The sequence below is a fragment of the Herpailurus yagouaroundi genome, unplaced genomic scaffold, assembly GCF_014898765.1.
Source record: "Herpailurus yagouaroundi ecotype Mexico unplaced genomic scaffold, PumYag 140, whole genome shotgun sequence".
In the NCBI taxonomy this organism is placed as follows: Eukaryota; Metazoa; Chordata; class Mammalia; order Carnivora; family Felidae; genus Herpailurus; species Herpailurus yagouaroundi.
In genome coordinates, this window is record NW_024412395.1 from 60,073,924 (window position 1) to 60,092,054 (window position 18,131).

The following is an 18,131-nucleotide window of genomic DNA, read 5'->3' on the forward strand; positions in this document are numbered from 1 at the left end:
TTATTTTATTTTATTTTATTTTATTTTATTTTATTTTATTTTATTTTGTTTTGTTTTTATTTTTTTAAACTATGACTTATTTTACAAACCTTCAAAAAATACAGACTCTCTTATTCCCAATAACCATTTTTCTCAAACCGTTGAATACTTCTAGAGGAATTATATCTCATAACATTTTAGAGCTAAACATAATATAAGAATCTACCCTTGGGGTACCTGAGTGGTTCAGTTGGTTAAGTGTCCGACTCTTGATTTCGGCTCAGGCCATGATCTCACGGTTTGTGGGCTTGAGCCCCATGTCGGGCTCTACACTGGCAGTGCAGGGCCTGCTTGGGATTCTCTCTCTCTATCTCTCTCTCCCCGCCCTTACCCGCTTACGCTCTCACAAAATAAATAAACATTAAAAAAAAAAAAAAGAATCTACCCTTAATTTTACATGAGATAAATGATTAAGAGAATTTAATACAGCATGATACCTGACTGACGGTAGACTCACATTTAGAGTTCCCACTGCCCAGAGACATTGTTTCGAATATTTAAGTCAATACAATCAAAGACATACAAGAATCATATGTTGAAGTCTTTATCTTCTTTAAAAATTTAAATAGATGGTCTGTTTTCTTTTTATATTTTGACTAAAATTTAGGAGTATTCATTTTTCAATGAGATTTTAATTTTAATGTTTTATTAATATGAATAATGAAAGAAACTAAATCAAAGAAAAAAGTCAGTGCGGCCATGAGGCAACATTTAAGAACAGCAGAAGATTGATTGCAACACCTCATTTTAAACAATTTTTTAAATATTCCCAATGATATAAAAAAGAACAACAAACCCCATCAAAACTATGCTTTCAGCTGTACTGTTTGGATCAATATAACTAATTCAAATAGCTTCATACCAGGAGGCACACATGCATGTTTTGGTGATTTTTATACTGAAGGACTATCAGTACTGCAACAAAAATGATATCTGAAAAGACACATTTTTCCAAGCAATGGCAACTGACCTTCCATCAGAGCAGATCAAAACAGCAGGGTCATTGAGGCCTCTCTGGGTCTGTCTTTATGCCTCTCCTCTGCAGCTCACTAAAGGGCCAGGCTGAAGGCACTGCATACAGCAACTCAGGAGGTCAATCCACCCAGCTGCTGCTATACATTCTAGCTCCAGGATACAAAATGTTTTGCCCCCTAGTTTCAGCAAATTTCAGTTCTTGCATTCAGTGACTTGGCTATTTGCATTTAAGAACCAAACAGGGTGAAAAGAAATAGTGATTTACTTAATGGTCCTTTAAAAAGACACTTTTTCTCCAGAAGCTTGCTCAATTTAAAGAAACAGAGTTGGTATTTGCTCTGCCAGTGCTCTCTACTCCCACTTTGGTAGAGAAAAGAGGTTTCCTTAACTTAAATATTAACTAAACATTTCAAAGCTATTCAAAAGCTGTTGCCTATGTTAAAAAAAAAAAAAGAAAAAAGAAAAAAGTAATAGGCTCCTAGGAAGCACAGTTTGGGAACAAACAGGATAGTAACAACTGTGCTATAACCCTTTTTCCTTTCTGCATACATATTCTATGGCCACCATAATTATAATGCACTGTAGAGAATTCAGGACAAATTCTAGTGGATTATGATCATGGTGACCATCATAGATAAGGCCATTCTTGGTCCCCCATCAGCCAAGAAGCCATTTTCATCCAGGAACCATAGACATGGCTCCCATGTGGCTGCCAGGACTCGTGAAAGCTGCCATTTCATCCCTGTGGAAACCTGGTATGGGGTGACTAATCTGGCCACGCCAGGAATAGAGCAAGCAGAGACTGTAAGTAATAGGGAGATAGTGAGGTTCACTTAGGGAAAAACATGAGGGGGACTTGAGGAGGGAGGGAAGAGTGGTTAAGTTTGGCTTAATGTTACAGAGACTAGAATTAGCACCAATTCCTTATTTGGAATTTCTTAACATCTCACTCCTAAAATGATTTTCCTCCCTTTTATCTTTGACTGTATTGTAGAAGTCTGTAGAGAATGAAGTAGAACAGAGCAAAAACTATATAAGGAGGTACAACTTAGTTAAGCAGGCCATCCAATCCCTTCCAAGAAAGGAGCTGAGCAGCTGGGAGGCAATGTGGTATCACCCTTATCCTGAGAAACATGGAGTCCTGTGACCTAAGGGGAGGCTTGCACTCCAAAGGGTCTTTAGTGGATATTGAACGGAATGGCCAACCCCTGATACGGCTTCTTGGAACTCTGCCATTGTCCTGACATCCTAGAAATTGATGCTACTTGCTTCAGTCATTCAGGCAGCTTCTGGGGCAGTAGTGATATGCAAAACCGCATCAGATAAGGCCCTCCAATGAATGCCCAAGGATTTTCTGCATTGGAAGTGATTCATCATAAATGGTTGCCCCCTGTCCCTGTGTATCATGTTTATTCTTGTGCCATTATACTGACTTTGTGCCAGTTTTTCTTCTATGGAATTTCTATTTGGCTTCTCAAATGATTCTCACTTCCCCAAAGAACACCAAAAGTCAAAGACATAATGATTTTTTAATAAAGTGCCACATGGAAAGTAGAGAATTTAATCATAGCACTCATCATTTTCCTTGTCAGTGATTTGCTTTATAAAGCAAGAAAGGAATGGAAATGTTTTTTTTTTAGACGAACATTTGTTTTGACTCTTGGTCTCTTCTGAACTTCAAACAGCCTTTTAAGCTCCCTTTGCTTTAAAGGACGCAAATGGAAAAGTAATAGACCTAGGTAGGGCTCAATGTATTTAATTTGACAAAGCATGTTTCCAGTTAAAGAAAATGTAGAAAAGAACCCAAAGTTCCAAAATTGCACAATTTCTATTTCCAAACTTTGATTGACTTGTGTCTGTCTTTTTTTTTTCTCTAACACCCTCTTTCTCTCTCCTTCTTATCCTTCCCTGTCTCTCTAGTCTCCCTCCCTCTCACCTGTTTGTCTTTTCTGCCTCTCTCATCTCTCATCCCTCTCATGTCTCTGTTTCTATGTCTTTCTATCTCTGCATGTGTATGTACCTGTCTGTCTCTTGTCTCTTTGTCTCTGTCTCTCTCTCTTTCACCATAATACTGCCTGGGAACCAGAAAGCACTCAAACTTTGTCATTTGCCTTCTTTTGCAGCACTCATTTTGTTTTCAATATTTGCTTCTACAAATCAAAAGACAAATAGCAAGATTTTACTGGTATCAGGACAAGTTTGTCCCTGTGACAAGATAAACCAATTAGATGAAGGTCATATCTCTGGTTATGTCTCAAATAGTCATGCCAGTTCCAACAACTGAGGATTGTTTTCATATATACTCACATAATATCTGCCATACCCATGACAAAGTAGAGCAAGTTAAGAAGTTAGATTTTAGTGGTATATTTGTATAGAAATTTGTCATCAGTGTCCTGGGTTATACAAATACTATAACTTTTCATTACAGAGGTGCTTTAAAAGGTGCTTTTCATTACAGAGGTGCATTACAAGGTGCTTTAAAATATACTAAGTAGATATCTAATCTGTTACACGGCTTATGATCATCCCACATTTTTCTGATGAAGAAAATGGTGCTAAAGATAAATGATTCCATGACAAAGCAAATATACAGATTGAAGCCAATCATGGACTCAGGGCGAGAAAAACAATTTTCTTCCAAAATCAGATACTAGCCTAATTGTGATAACTCCACTGAGCAAGTGTCTGCTAAGAAATCTAACATCACAGAGTCTCTAGGACCTTGGAAAAATGAAGGCTCATGGGCTTCAATCTACTCATTTTTTCAAGAGTCTACTGAACCCTCAGTGTTTACACCTCTAATTCACCAATGAGACAGAATGAAAGAAGTTGATGCTCTTTCAATATTTTCCAACCACCTGAAATCCTACTGGGGACTACAAGATAAAACATCTATCTACCTGCTGCCAAGACTTCATAAGCTCTTTAGTAACAGTAATATTTATTCATGTTCAAAAAAATGGCAAAATTGAAAAAAAAAAGGATTTTTTGGGGGGAACTAAAGCAACAACATTAAAACAGAAATGAGAATTATACAAGCATCTACTATGGACATACAAACCACATCCATCCTCATAACAGACAATACTCCCTCTTGAGGAGCTAAACTTACCTAGTTTCCAGAGAGATTTCTATGCCCACGGGTCTAAGTAAACATTGAAGTCACTGAATTTTGATTTGAACTAGATGAAACATTAAAAGCTTGAAACACGCTTATCATAAAGATGGGGATAAGAGTGCAAATCACCCACGTCACCTAATTTAGTGACAGGCTACTAGCCACTGTTCTGTCAGTTTGAATGTGCATTCTTGAATCGGGACAATCATCAGCTTAAACAGATTTCCTGAAGGAAAAAGTGAGAGAGGGCTCTAAATACTTGGATTAAACATGAATTTCATTTTTACCTACCAGCTATTCTGAGACAAACTTCAAAAGAAAAAGGATAGAGGAGATGTGGGAAATCAGTCACATCTTTATTATATATAGCAAAGTGAACCAATATTACAATTTAAATAAAAACAAGCCAGGAAAACCAAGATGATCTTGAACAGGGGAGTTGTAAAATTAGCAAATTCTATTTGCTCTAATTCTGATCCTTTTCTCTTTTTCTGAAATTGATTTTAGCTGTTTTACATTTTTGTCACATACTTCATGAAAAAGTTCCCTGAGGTGTAAATGCTGATCAGCCAGCAATGCTTACCTTCGTTTTTAAGATTACAGTCCACGTTCACTCCTGCATTCAAGCACTGTACGAAGTATTACATTGAGAGATAAATAATTCCATCATTTCAACCTGGTGCTTCTGTGAAATGTGGTGCTAGGAAACAGCCGACAGGCAGTGCGTCTGAACAAATCATACGTCCTGTAATTGCCGCTTAGCTCTAATTACTATTGAGGATAGTGTTTGCAACTTGATTCCAGGGAGAGGGCAGACTACCTTCTGACGACACTGAACCAAATATATCCTAAAAGACTGACAATTACTTTCTTTCATGTAATTTTTCTGAGTAGCTCCCAGGTACCCGGCTACTCAGAAACTACCACTCAGCCATAGTAAAAATGAAATCAGATCATCTGACACTCACCTCTCCTTCCCAACAAAGCACTGTAACTCTCTCAAAATATTTATTTATTATACCAATTTGGAATTTATGGTGTCACTTAGACTTAAAGGGATTGTTGTTGTTGTTTTTTCTTTTCTGGGTGGGCAACTAAATCTTTCTTTTAAAATTGCTTTTTATTTGAAAAAGGAATACGTTCTCAAAATATGAACTTCATTTTTATTCTGTTAGTCCAGAATAATTTATCTGCATACCATTAGGCCTCAATAATTTCTTTCCTTGCCTGTACATTTTTAGGTTTTAAATAAAGATTCACAGCATATCATTAAAAAAGACTAAAGCAGGTAACAATTTGATGTTGATAACATTAATAGGGATGTTTATGCTTTTCAATGTCAAAAACCTAATTTCAATCATGTGGGAGAATTTTCATGGTGAAATTAGCAGTTGTATAGGCTTGGAACTAAAAGGATACATTATGTACTCATATGTCTAATTTCACTCTTCATCTAGTGGCATCTGACCATGTGATCATAATAAGCTTCTGTTATGTCCGTGTTATGCAGTATGGCTATGACTTACTGGTTATTTTGCTTATGCTAGGCTGATTGTCATTGATATTGATGAATTCGCTTAGTGGACATTTGACTGAATGAAAGAAACTTGAAATGATTGATCTTTTAAATGTCAGGAAGGATTTTGCACCTTTGGTTGTGCAACTTAGCACATTTGCCAACCACAGCCAACACTTTAGTGATGTACAGAGCAAACTGCACCCATTCAAATCCAGAGATCTGATATATCTGCTTATGTCAGATTTGCATGGTAACCATCAGGGACAGGTAAACCTAAGGAAATAATTAGATGCAGCAATCAAAATGATAATTATAAAACCAGCTCTTAGAATTAGTGCATATCTCCAAGCCCCATGATCTCAGTTGTTATGAATAAAACAAAATAGCATTCTAAATGGAACATAGTATGCCAGCTCTATACTTATTTCTCCCCAAATAGCAATTGTGCACTTCTTGCTCACATAATATTTAGTTGTTCATGATTAAAATAAACTTATAGTCACTGCTGTGGTTTTCACTTTAATTTTTAATTTTAATTTTTATTTATTTTAAAAAAATTTTTTTAATGTTTATTTATTTTTGAAAGAGAGTGAGAGAGTGGGGGAGGGGTAGTGAGAGAGGGAGACACAGAATCGGAAGCAGGCTCCAGGCTCTGAGCTGTCGGTACAGAGGCGATGCGTGACTCGAACTCATGAACTGCGAGGTCATGACCTGAGCCCAAGTCGGACGCTCAACCGACTGAGCCACCCAGGCACCCTTAATTTTTTATTTTTAAAAATCTACACCTAAATTAAAAAATCTAGACCCCTCCTAAGAAAACTGTGTTCAGTAGGGATTATGTTGTTACTTCCTTAGAAGTATTTTTCTTTCATGGAGCCAGGCAAATAATTCCATTCTTTTTTGCCTGCCCTTAAATCATGCCTGATTCCTGGAGTATTTTCCAGAACATTTCTAGGTCTGACATACTAGTCCATACTCAAACTCCCAAACCTTTATGTGTACCTCCCATAGGTCCTTCATTTACTTTAGTAGTATACAAAGTGCGGTCCCCAAACCAGAAGTGTCAGCATCACCTGAGAAGCAAAGCAAAGCAAATTTCCAGGCTCCATCCCAGAATTATAAACTCTGAGAGTGGGACTCAGAAATCTGTGTTGTTGTTGTTGTTGTTGTTGTTGTTGTTGTTGTTGTTGTTGTTTTTAAGCTTATTTTTTTATTTTGAGAGAAGGGGAAAAGGTGGGGGCAGAGAAAGAAGGAGAGAAAGAATCCCAAGCAGGCTCCTCGCTCACAGCATGGAGTCGAATGCAGGACTTGATCTCACGAACCGCAAGATTATGACCTGAGCCAAAATCAAGAGTAGGATGCTTCACTGACTGAGCCACCCAGATGCCCCTCAGAAATCTGTGTTTTAACCAGCCCTCCAGGTGATGTGAAACACACTGATCATTGTGAGCCACTGGTCCCTGGTGCATGCATATATGTACTAAAAGCGGTAGGAGAACATGATAGAGAACTTAAGCTTCTATGGGAAAGCTAAAGGCCTTAGCAGAGAGGTGGCATTTAAGTGGTGATCTAAAGGGGGTGACAAGAGTCTGAATGACTCTCAAGGAGTCACCAGGCATCTCTTACCTGGCTAACCCATCACGTATGCCCTTGAGTTAGTGCAGCCCCACTGATTACAAAATTTAACTCCCTAAGTTACCATCGTTCTTCAGTCAAGTCATTTCATTCTTAAAGAAAACAAAGAGGGGCGCCTGGGTGGTGCAGTCGGTTAAGCGTCCGACTTCAGCCAGGTCACGATCTCGCGGTCCGCGAGTTCGAGCCCCGCATCGAGCCCCGCGTCGGGCTCTGGGCTGATGGCTCAGAGCCTGGAGCCTGTTTCCGATTCTGTGTCTCCCTCTCTCTCTGCCCCTCCCCCGTTCATGCTCTGTCTCTCTCTGTCCCAAAAATAAATAAACGTTGAAAAAAAAAAAAGAAAAAAAAAAAGAAAACAAAACTTCCCTTATTTCTGTTAGCCTTTTAGTCTACCAGCCATTCTCTCATTTCCCTTAACTTCAGTTCCTTTTAGCATAGCCTACTTCCTTCTTCACCTTTTTTTTTTACTATCCTTTTCACTTCATAAATCTGGCTTCTGATTTCCCCATCTTAATAAAACTATGGTTTTGAAGTCCTTTATCAGTCCTCCTTGAGCTCTGTGTACCATTGCTAGAATATGCTCCTATATCTAAACACCTCTTTTCCAAGATCAGCTCTTGTATTTCTGAACACCTGCTGGACTCCTCACACCTGTATTATCCCCTTGGCATCTCAAGTTCAACTTGTACAAAATTAAACTAGTCACACCAGCTCCCCTCCATCACCAGAAGGGACATTCTTCCTCTGGTGGTCTTTATTTCACTGCCCTGGACCATGAGTTTTCTGGTTATATAGACTCTAAAACTTGAAGAATGGTATTTAACTTTACCCTCTTCCTTGCCCCTAAATCAAGTTAGTTATCTTTAGGACATCTTCCACCTCTTTCCCCTTTTCATACCTATTACCATTACCGTCATTTAGATCCTCATTGGCTGCTTACTACTAGAATTCTTTAATCACGGTATTCCCCCTGTGGTTAAGTGAATTCTTGGGAAGGGCAGCTCAAATCAATCATTTGCCTATTCAAATGTCTTCCATTGTTCCCCTTAGTGAGTTACAGGCTCTGAAATCCAATACTGTACACCTGTTCAAATCTCTACTCTGCTACTTACCAGCTGGGCAACATTAAATGAATTAATTGACTTGTTAAGCCTGTTTTCTCAGCTGACAAGTAGGAATAAAAACACCAATCATATCTCATGAGGAGACCTGAAGGAACTAGTGCATGTAAATTCTTAGTAGCGCATACAGCACATTGAAGGATTTAGCAAATGATAGGCATTACCATCACCATCACCAAAACCATCACCAGAGTATACAATTACAACATCTCAGTTCAGCATCCCTCATTGTTCTTAACTGAAAACTTTCTAAGATATGCTAAACTGAACTATTTCTCAAGGGCAAGGACAAAATGTTTTTCTTTCTGTCTCTGGCTTTTTGGTGCCCTACACCTAGTAAGTAGTTGCTCTAGAAATGTCTACTGCATGAAGCACTGGTTGGCTCTTATATATACATACTTTCTTAGTTCTATCACTTTGCTTAGGCTTCCCAGGATGCCCTTGCCTTTCTGTCCCTTCTCATTCTACCCTCAAGTAGCATTTTATTTTATTTTATTTTATTTTTTATTAAAAAAATTTTAACGTTTATTCATTTTGAGAGACAGAGAGAACAGAGTGCAAGTGGGGATGGGGCAGAGACAGAGCGAGACACAGAATCTGAAGCAGGCTCCAGGCTCTGATCTGTCAGCACACAGCCTGATCCGGGGCTCGAACTCAGGAGCCGTGAGATCACGACCTAGGCCTAAGTCGCAGGCTTAATCAACTGAACAACCCAGGCACCCCTCAAGTGGCATTTTTTTTTTAATTTTTTTTTTCAACTTTTATTTATTTTTGGGACAGAGAGAGACAGAGCATGAACGGGGGAGGGGCAGAGAGAGAGGGAGACACAGAATCGGAAACAGGCTCCAGGCTCTGAGTCATCAGCCCAGAGCCTGACGCGGGGCTCGAACCCACGGACCGCGAGATCGTGACCTGGCTGAAGTCGGACGCTTAACCGACTGCGCCACCCAGGCGCCCCTCAAGTGGCATTTTAAATGCCATCTCTTCTAGGAAGTCTTTCTACTTCCATCAGAATAAAGTATCTCGTTCTCCTTTGAACCTGTGATACATTTCACTAATATGTCCTTTACAGTATTTAAGTCATTCTATTGTGTATCCTTTCCCCCAAGAAGCTATAAGCTCTTCCGGGTGAGGGACAAACATGATGTGCTACTTTTGCCTAGGGACTTGCCAAGAGAAAGCACTCAACAAATGTACTGAATGAATGAATGAGGTAAGAGGAATGGCATGTATACTCTTACATGAACTGTGTGCTGCATACTACCTGATTAAAGGTTTTCTTTCCCCTTGGTAATTATGATGGTCTTCAAAGAGAAAACATGGTGAGGTATACAGAAACAAGTTTTAGAGGGCCCCTTATAAATGGGGTGTTTTCTTAACCTTGGGTTTAAAGTTATTCTAGAACCTAGAAGCATTTTTCACACAAATAAAGTCCTAAACGTTCACTGGATTCCTGGAATAGTGCTCCAAAGTTAATTAACCCACCAGACAGGTGTAGTAGCTAGAACATTACATTAGCAAGAGTACCTCAATGCCAACATTACTACAAGGGGTCAGGAAAAGGAGTCAATATTCTATGAGTGCTTATGAAGTGCTCAAACTCCTTTATAAAACATAACACCATGAATTTTGTTTTCTTCTTCATATTTTAAGGCATACTCCAAAAGTTATAACCAGAAGCCAATTTTTTTGTGTGTATTCAGATGATTACTTTTCATTGCCAGGATGAATGTGCTCTGGTTAAAGAATCAATTTATAACTGTCGATTATAAATGGTAAATTTAGAAAATGAAAGTCTCCTATAAAGTCAATATGTTTAAATTTTCAGAAATCAGAAATTATTTTCTTCTTTAATTACAATTCTAAATTTCAGCTTCTTTGTCTTCATTTTGGATTAATTTTAAATTGATTGTGGCCCCTGATACTCTAGCTTCAGTTCCTTTGCCCACATCCCCTGACAAATACATGATGGCCTGTTAACAAACTTTTAATTACATTCATTAGGGAAGTCTGTTATTTTAAAGTAACTCTTCAGTGAGTAAATAATCCCTTTTTAATGGAAAAATGATTGCCTTTCCAATTATCTGAATTGCAATTTTGGATTTTCACAAATTTATTTAAAGTAGGCAAGCCAATAAACAAGACATTATTATCAACAAAGAAGACATATTTTCACTGTTACTTTTGCTCCCCTCCCCCCCCACCCAGTAGTGAGCTAGACATCATGATAAACTGAGGACTGGGGTCCTTGGTCCTTGAGAAGGTGACTAATTGCAGAACAAAAATAATATATCTGAAACACTTAGAGAATAATACAAAGGCACATACAATTTTTTTTTTAATTTTTTTTTTTCAACGTTTATTTATTTTTGGGACAGAGAGAGACAGAGCATGAACGGGGGAGGGGCAGAGAGAGAGGGAGACACAGAATCGGAAACAGGCTCCAGGCTCTGAGCCATCAGCCCAGAGCCCGACGCGGGGCTCGAACTCACGGACCGTGAGATCGTGACCTGGCTGAAGTCGGACGCTTAACCGACTGCGCCACCCAGGCGCCCCAAAGACACATACAATTTAGTGTGAATCATAGGCCCAGGGAAAGAAGTAGTACAGGAGAGAATACAACCTCACAAGGGCAGGGATATGTCTTTTGTTCACTAATGTATCCTAAACACCAGGAACTGTGCCTTATACATATTATGAGCTCAAAAAACAACTGCTCCACCAAAAGGAGAGAGAAGTGAGTTAGAATGGCTGGAGAAGTTTCACTGTGAGGGCAGGACTTAAGTAAGACCTTAAAATACATGATTCCTTGGTTTCTCCTTTGGCTCACCACCTATTTCCGGACTATTACCAAGTCCTGGTTGTACTCCCAGCACATATTACAAATCTTTCTGGTTCTCTCCATGTCACTGCCACCTCCTAGTCCAAGCCATCAGCATCTATCTGGACCACAGCTAATGGCTCTGAATGGATCTTTCTGGGAACATTTATGTTCCCTTACACTTGGTCTCCTCACAGCAGATAAACAAACTTTAAAAATACAAATCTTATCGTGTTATTCCAGTGCATAATGGCTTCCCACCACACTTTGCATAAAATCTTTCCTTACCATGGCCTACATTTGCCACATGATTAAGCCTCTGCTTACTTATATAACCCCACCTTGTATCACCTCCACTTGCCCACCCTTCCCCCTTTCAAGACCCAAGCTTCTTTTCTCTTTCTTGAACATGTCAAATTCACTCTTATCTCAAGGCTTTTGCCTTTCTTGTTCCCTTTCTTGTTTTGGGAATTCTCATCCCCAAATTCAGTTGTGTTTCAGCTGAGGTCTTCAGCAAGGTGTTTCCTCTATTACATGGTTCTGTTTTATTTACGCCATCCACTTATTTGTTTCTAAAATTATTTTGTTTTATTCGTTTACTTGTTTATTGTCTCCTCTTACTAGAATATAATCTCCATGACAGAAGCAGCTATATTCTAGGTGTTTTATTCCCGGCTCTGGAACAGTGCTAGGCCGCAGATAGGCACTCAATACAGATTTTGAATGAATGAATGACTATAATTCCCCAGCCTTTACAAGTATGAAGATACTTTTTATGCATCAAATGATTTGAAGGACTCCCCAGATATTGTTATTTTTTTCTTTCCCCTGAGTATTCACTGATTATATACAGTGCTGATATGAAGTCAGGAACATTTAAAATAAAGGTATATCATTATCACAGGGCTGACATACATTTGGCAAGAGTATGATATATGAGACATGGTATTTATTCAATCTACCAAGTATTTGGTGCACATTTCCATTTGTAGGTACATGAGGATCCTTTGCCTACAGATGTTATGGGATCACTGACTGATATGCAGACAAAACAAGAGAACAGAAGCCATCCTAGTTAGCGCTTTCTGAATACAGAGATACAAAGAAACTCAGGTAAAGCCTTATTCTGAACGAAGGACAAATCAACTTCTTTTTTGAACCCTCTAACACCCACTGTAGGGTTTATTAGTCATCTTCACACATTTGTGTAACAGTGGCTAAAACATAACGTTTATTATATGCCAACACTCTTCTAAGCACATTATGCACGTATTAATTCACCCGATCTTCACATTAACACAGCAAGGGAGGAACTTACTATTACTGACACTTTGTAGATGAGAAAACAGGGCACACAAAGACTAAGTACCTTGCTCAAGATCACAAAGCAGGTAAGTGGCAGAGTTGGTGTTCAAACCCGTATTGTCTGGTCCGAGAGTCCCTGCTTTGACCACCATGCTATGCTGCCTTGCTGATATAAAAAGAAGGCACTGTCTTCACGCTAGGCAGAGAATGCCTTGCATCATACATAGCATATAAGAAAAATTACATATCAAATGTCAGCTACTTCTAAATATGCATGTTTTACTCCTAAACATTTCCAAGCAGTTGTTTTTCTCATTACTGCCACATAAAGGTCTGAAATGCTTAGCAGCAAGTGACTTCGTGAAGCAGTTCTATATCATGTGGGAAATCATGAGGATAATCTAAATCAAATACCAAATCTCACTGTGCCTTTAATATCACTGTGAAAACAGCATGCTTTTCTAGGACACACTGTGAAGTCTGAGGTGATAAGATAGCATATCCTAAAATTACTTGAAACCAAAAATGGATTTGTGATTGTTATTTCCAACTCACCAAGAATGTTCTTGTTTTGACAGGTTAGAACATGAGGATACAGACCTCACCTTGATATATAAGGTCTTAAAGTGTACAAACCTCAGTGATTTCTGCACAGTATTTGGTCAGGCTGTTTACAAAGAAAGTTCAATATTAGCTTATAGAACCAAGACAGAATTCCAAGAAGACTCAGCTTGTTTTGTCATTCACATAAGGCCCCTTGTTTGTTCTCCTCCATCTATTCTCTCCTTTTTAAAGAGATTAATTAGTTACCTTGCAAAATATGAATGAATCAAGGAGGAGTGGTGTCTACTGGGCATAGCACATGTTATGCAACATGACCCTTATGTAATAAATCTTTTGGAAAGCAGGTCTTCTTTTCCCCGTGAGACCTGTCTTCACTTTTCTCATGTGAGACTTGGCAAATGGGACATTCTGAGTCTGACAGGCCACTTCTGTGCTCCTCAGCTGACAACTATTTTACACAGATGTCAGCTGAAACCCTTACTGGGGCACGTAGAGGATCAGGACTTTTGAATCACATCCAGCAAACAGAATCCATCATCCCTCAGCTCTCTGCCTGCCGCATCCCATCCCAACAGCAGCTTAGCACCCCTACAAGTAAGTCAGCCCAGCTCCAGTGAAACAGCACACACCATGGGCAAGGGATCATGTGATGGTCAACATGAAGTTGGCTTAGGGCGTTCCTCTGTAAGAAGTTCTCTAAGGAAGAGAAATCTCTGAAGTTCTGTGATTATCTTTTATAAAGATTTGGGAGCTTGAGAAGAGATGTGAAGGAATTTAGGGCTTTTTCTTGTGTTGTAGTCGCTTTAGAGTCAGAGTCCAGTTCAAATTTTGCTTCTACTATTTATTAACTAAAGATGTCACTTTGGCGAGTTACTATCTGAACCTCATTTTTCTCAACAGAAATACCTACCTTTTTTAGGTTTGCAAGTAGAAGAACATCATAACACATATAAAATGCTTAGCACAGTGTCTGGCACAGACTATGCCTTCAATAAATGTTAATTCTCTCTTTCTCTAAAACTGAAAAGGGCTAGGTGTTTGGAGGTCTGCATTTAGAAATGACTCCAATATCCTCGGCACATTCCATTTTCGTTGGCTTTGTTTTTGCTTTATGTTTTTGTTTGGGGTTCTTAAATTAGGATCCATGGACTCCCCCTCTCCAAGAATTCTATGCAAATATTTGCAACCATGCTCATTTTTGGGGAAAGTGGAATCAGATGTAACCAATTTTCAAAGGATTCTATGATTCAGAGATTTTTAATCTTAATAGTTGTTTCTTAATAGTTCCAGGCAAAGAATATCTTTTTGCAAATCAAATTTGATTTTTAATGTACTAGAAGAACCAGTGAGCAAAGGAACTCTACAACGAATCTTTCTGTAAAGCAAATACTTGCCTCATAAACTGCATATTTAATCCAAACTTTTCCAGTTTTTAAGAAAGATTTAGATTTTCAATATAAGGTTTGCTTAAAATAGGACTCCTAGTGATACTATATGCATAGCAGGAACTTCCACTAACAATTTACAATGTAGCCTGCGGTCAAGTTCAGGTATAATGTAAACTGAAAAAGAAAGAATTCCAAAAAGTCCCTGCTCTTAACTGGGCAGAATTTTAGTTATCCTCTGCTCCCAAGACCTCATTTTATGGATGAAGAAATTGAGGTTCTCAGAGGTTACATGACTTGCCCAAGGTCATTGCAATAGTTACCGACAATAAGGAATAACAGCTGTAAAAATAATGACAGTGATTATGATGATGATGACAGCACTATGATCTGTTGAGCATTTACTTGAGCTAAGCCTTTTAAAGACTTTAACCTCATGTACTTCAGCTATAACCCTAGAGGAAGATTTTATTACCTCCACCCATCAGATGAAGAACTCTGCCCAGGGCTCCACAGCCAGTAAATGGACAACTCAGAACTTGAACCAATTCACAACTCAGAATCTGTTTTAGCTGGAAAGACTGTGTTTTTAGCTGCTTCCCAGAATAGAACAGAACAGAGAGTCTTGAAGTAGACTGGTCTTGAAGTAGAAACAAGAGGTTAGTTAGGAAAGATGTTATCTACAACCTTCAAGGTATATTCATGTATTTGAATGGGTTTTTAAAAAATACATTATTAGACAGTTCTTGATAATGCTACACCCTCACAGATACACACTTGGAATACACCAGGAGTATAAGCTCCAGAATAAATCCAGGTCAACTGCTTGCAATATCATCCTTAGACACAACCCTCTCTGACCAGGCCTCTCCCCAGACTGTAGACCAAGGGGATTGGTCCACATGGTGTCTACCCTCTCCTCCCCCCACTTCGAAGCCACATTCTGGGTATCTGGGATTCCATATGTTCATCCTCAAATGGCCCTGGAACTACTTCCAGGACCTACATAGGTTTCTTCTAGACCTCTCTCCCTTGAGGCAGATAATACCTATGTGGGACCAGAATGGCTGTTTTCCATAGGTAGAGCTTGGCAGCCGGGATTGGGGGTCCATACTCCTACAGTATAGGACTGGTCTAGGATAAAAAAAAAAGAGGGTGGGACAGGAGCCACTTTGTGCTTCCCTGTTCTGGCACAGAACTCTGACATGTCTGGGAATTCTAAAATAAAACCTGGCCTTCTCAGGTTTTTATGAATATACATTTGTCAGGATAAAAGGATGAAATATACTTTGTATAGCAGCTTAGTGCCTTGATTTTTAAACTTTATAATAGTTTATAATAGGTAAACATGGGCATCAATTTTTATCCTTGTCTCGGACCTTGCATACAATGGGACAGGACAGGGCAGGCCTGCCTGCTTTTCTACTTGCCAGTGCTGTTCTTTCTCAGCCTTCCTGGTCCTTGGATCCCTTTGATATGGCTCCATATCTGCTTTGGTACCTATTTTCCTCATTCTACTTTTACTGATGACTTGGTATGAAATCCATCTATCCAAACATCATCTGACATTTAATGATGGCTGATTATAAGCCACACACTGTACTAGGTACTATGCATGTAACGACGAGAAACCCTCAGTTAGTCCCTGCCATTGTGGAGCTAACTGCCTGTGACAGGTCCACTTGAAAATAGAGGCATTTAAAAGAGAGCATGACAAGTGTGATGATAGGAGTAATACTGGCTATACTAAGGGAGCTCTTTCATGGGTGTCCAGTTAGGTTTTTTTGAAAAAGTAAGGGACTAAACTGAAAACCTGGAGTAGGATTCAGCTAGGCAAAAGGTAGGAATGAAGTAGAAGAGGAGGAGCTGGTTCCATGTATGTTTTAAGTAGAGGGAAGTACACATGAGGCCAGGCCTTCAGCTAAAGCAGGCATGGTGCCCTGAACTGAAAGAATTTCAGTCTTGACCAGCGTATGTCTCTGGGGTGAGAAATGTTCCTGGAGAAGTAAACTTGAACAAGACCAATGCAGGTCTTATAAGTCATGTTAATGTGCTCAGACTTGACCTAAAGTTGAAGGGGAGTCAAGGGCAGATTTTAAACAAGGGCCTGACATGATGAGACTTCTTTGTTAGGAACATCAGTGGTTGAAACATGGGTTACGTGTATGTGCAAGAGGAGCTGGTGGGGAAAGGGTGGGAGGGAGGAGCAGGGCTGATGGTGCTGAGTCCAAGTAGGAGGCATTATAGCAACCTAGGTGAGAGACGATCTTAGCATAAATTGAGGGTTAGGCTGCAGTGAGAAGATTGGCCAAAGGGGTAGAATCAATAAGACACAATAAATGTTTGGACATGGGGCTAACATCCAATGCACTAAATAAAGCAAGGCCCCCAACCTGGGTAGATGGAGGGATCAGTCACAGAGAAGGAAAGCAGATGGAGGTGAAAGCTTGAAGGGAAACTTGGTTACTGAGCAATGACTTCAGCACCACTCCAACTCAATGGCTTTTGATTTTCATCTTTCTACGCCACACACTAGGACTGAGAGTCCAGGGCCTAAGTGCTAGACTTTGGGGGCCTCCTCTTCCCACTGTGCCCTGCTTGTTTTCTACCATCAGGAGGAAGGGTGGATAAGCAATAGCCATGAAAAGGGGAATCCTTAGACGAGGCTCTCATTTTTCATTCATCTGTAAAATACCATCATTTGTTTAAAACACTTTGCTATCATAAAAGTTACCAGGACTATTCAATAAATGATAATGGGTCAGAATTTTCAGTTATATTTGATTTTGGGGTATCTCAAATACTACAGCAAAGTTCAGATTTAGTCATTATGGCAAAATTTGCTCTCAGGTATTTGATGTCAACCTAATAAATGCTGATCCTTTAAAGACGAAGAAAGTTATGTAGAGAATGGCTAGTACATATCCCTCCCTACCGTCTTCTCAGACTTTACACACGCATTTCATAGTACATCGATTACAGAAATCAATCCTTATCCATATATCTGAGTTAAAGTCTCTTCTGAATCTCTAAGAATTTCACATGGGCTATTAATACCAGAAGGAACATTTTAAGTAATAGCACTTAGTTTTGGATAAAAGGAATAATGTAATTTTTATTTTTCATTTTGCCATACTATACCTCAACTCATATGCTATCGATCCTTTATGGAATTAGCAGCAACCAGGAAAAAGTAAAAACAAAAACAAACAAGCAAACAAACAAACAAAAAGACGCTAAAGGATGGGTTCAGTTTTTGAAAACACACTTTTCAAAAGTAAATGTGTCATTTTTCTCAGTATTGATGAACATTGTCTGCATTATTTATTAGCTGTATTATATGCAGTACAGTTGGGTCTTTAAAAAATAATATAAAATTTAGGTGAAAAGCCAAATTTAAGAAAGTTACTTTTGAACTTCTTAACAATTGTGCTATGTGAATTTTTAAAGTTAAAAAAAATAGAAATCGATGCTATGTGAGGAAAAAAAGAAAAGTGGATGATAAAGCTTTCAAGGGCTCTATCAATATTTTAAGCAAGCTTAGAGGAAAAAGTCAAGTTGTTGCATCAGCATTACCAAGGTTACTCATATCTAATGCCTGTGCGGCTTTGGATAAAATTCTTTATTTCTTTATATCTTAGTTTTTTTC

The 18,131-nt window shown here is 38.9% G+C and overlaps 1 protein-coding gene across 7 annotated transcripts in view; it reads right to left on the reverse strand.

Moving 5' to 3' along the window:
* Positions 1 to 18,131, reverse strand: part of ZNF385B (zinc finger protein 385B) — a 415,410-nt gene that overhangs the window by 96,678 nt on the left and 300,601 nt on the right. Inside the window, exon 1 of one of the 7 annotated variants that reach the window (XM_040475539.1) lies at positions 4,719 to 4,939. The exons of the other annotated variants lie outside the window; for them this stretch is intronic. The gene's annotated coding sequence lies outside the window, so the exon portion shown is untranslated. Of the gene's footprint in view, positions 1 to 4,718; positions 4,940 to 18,131 lie in introns of those variants that run through there. 7 annotated transcript variants of the gene reach the window in all.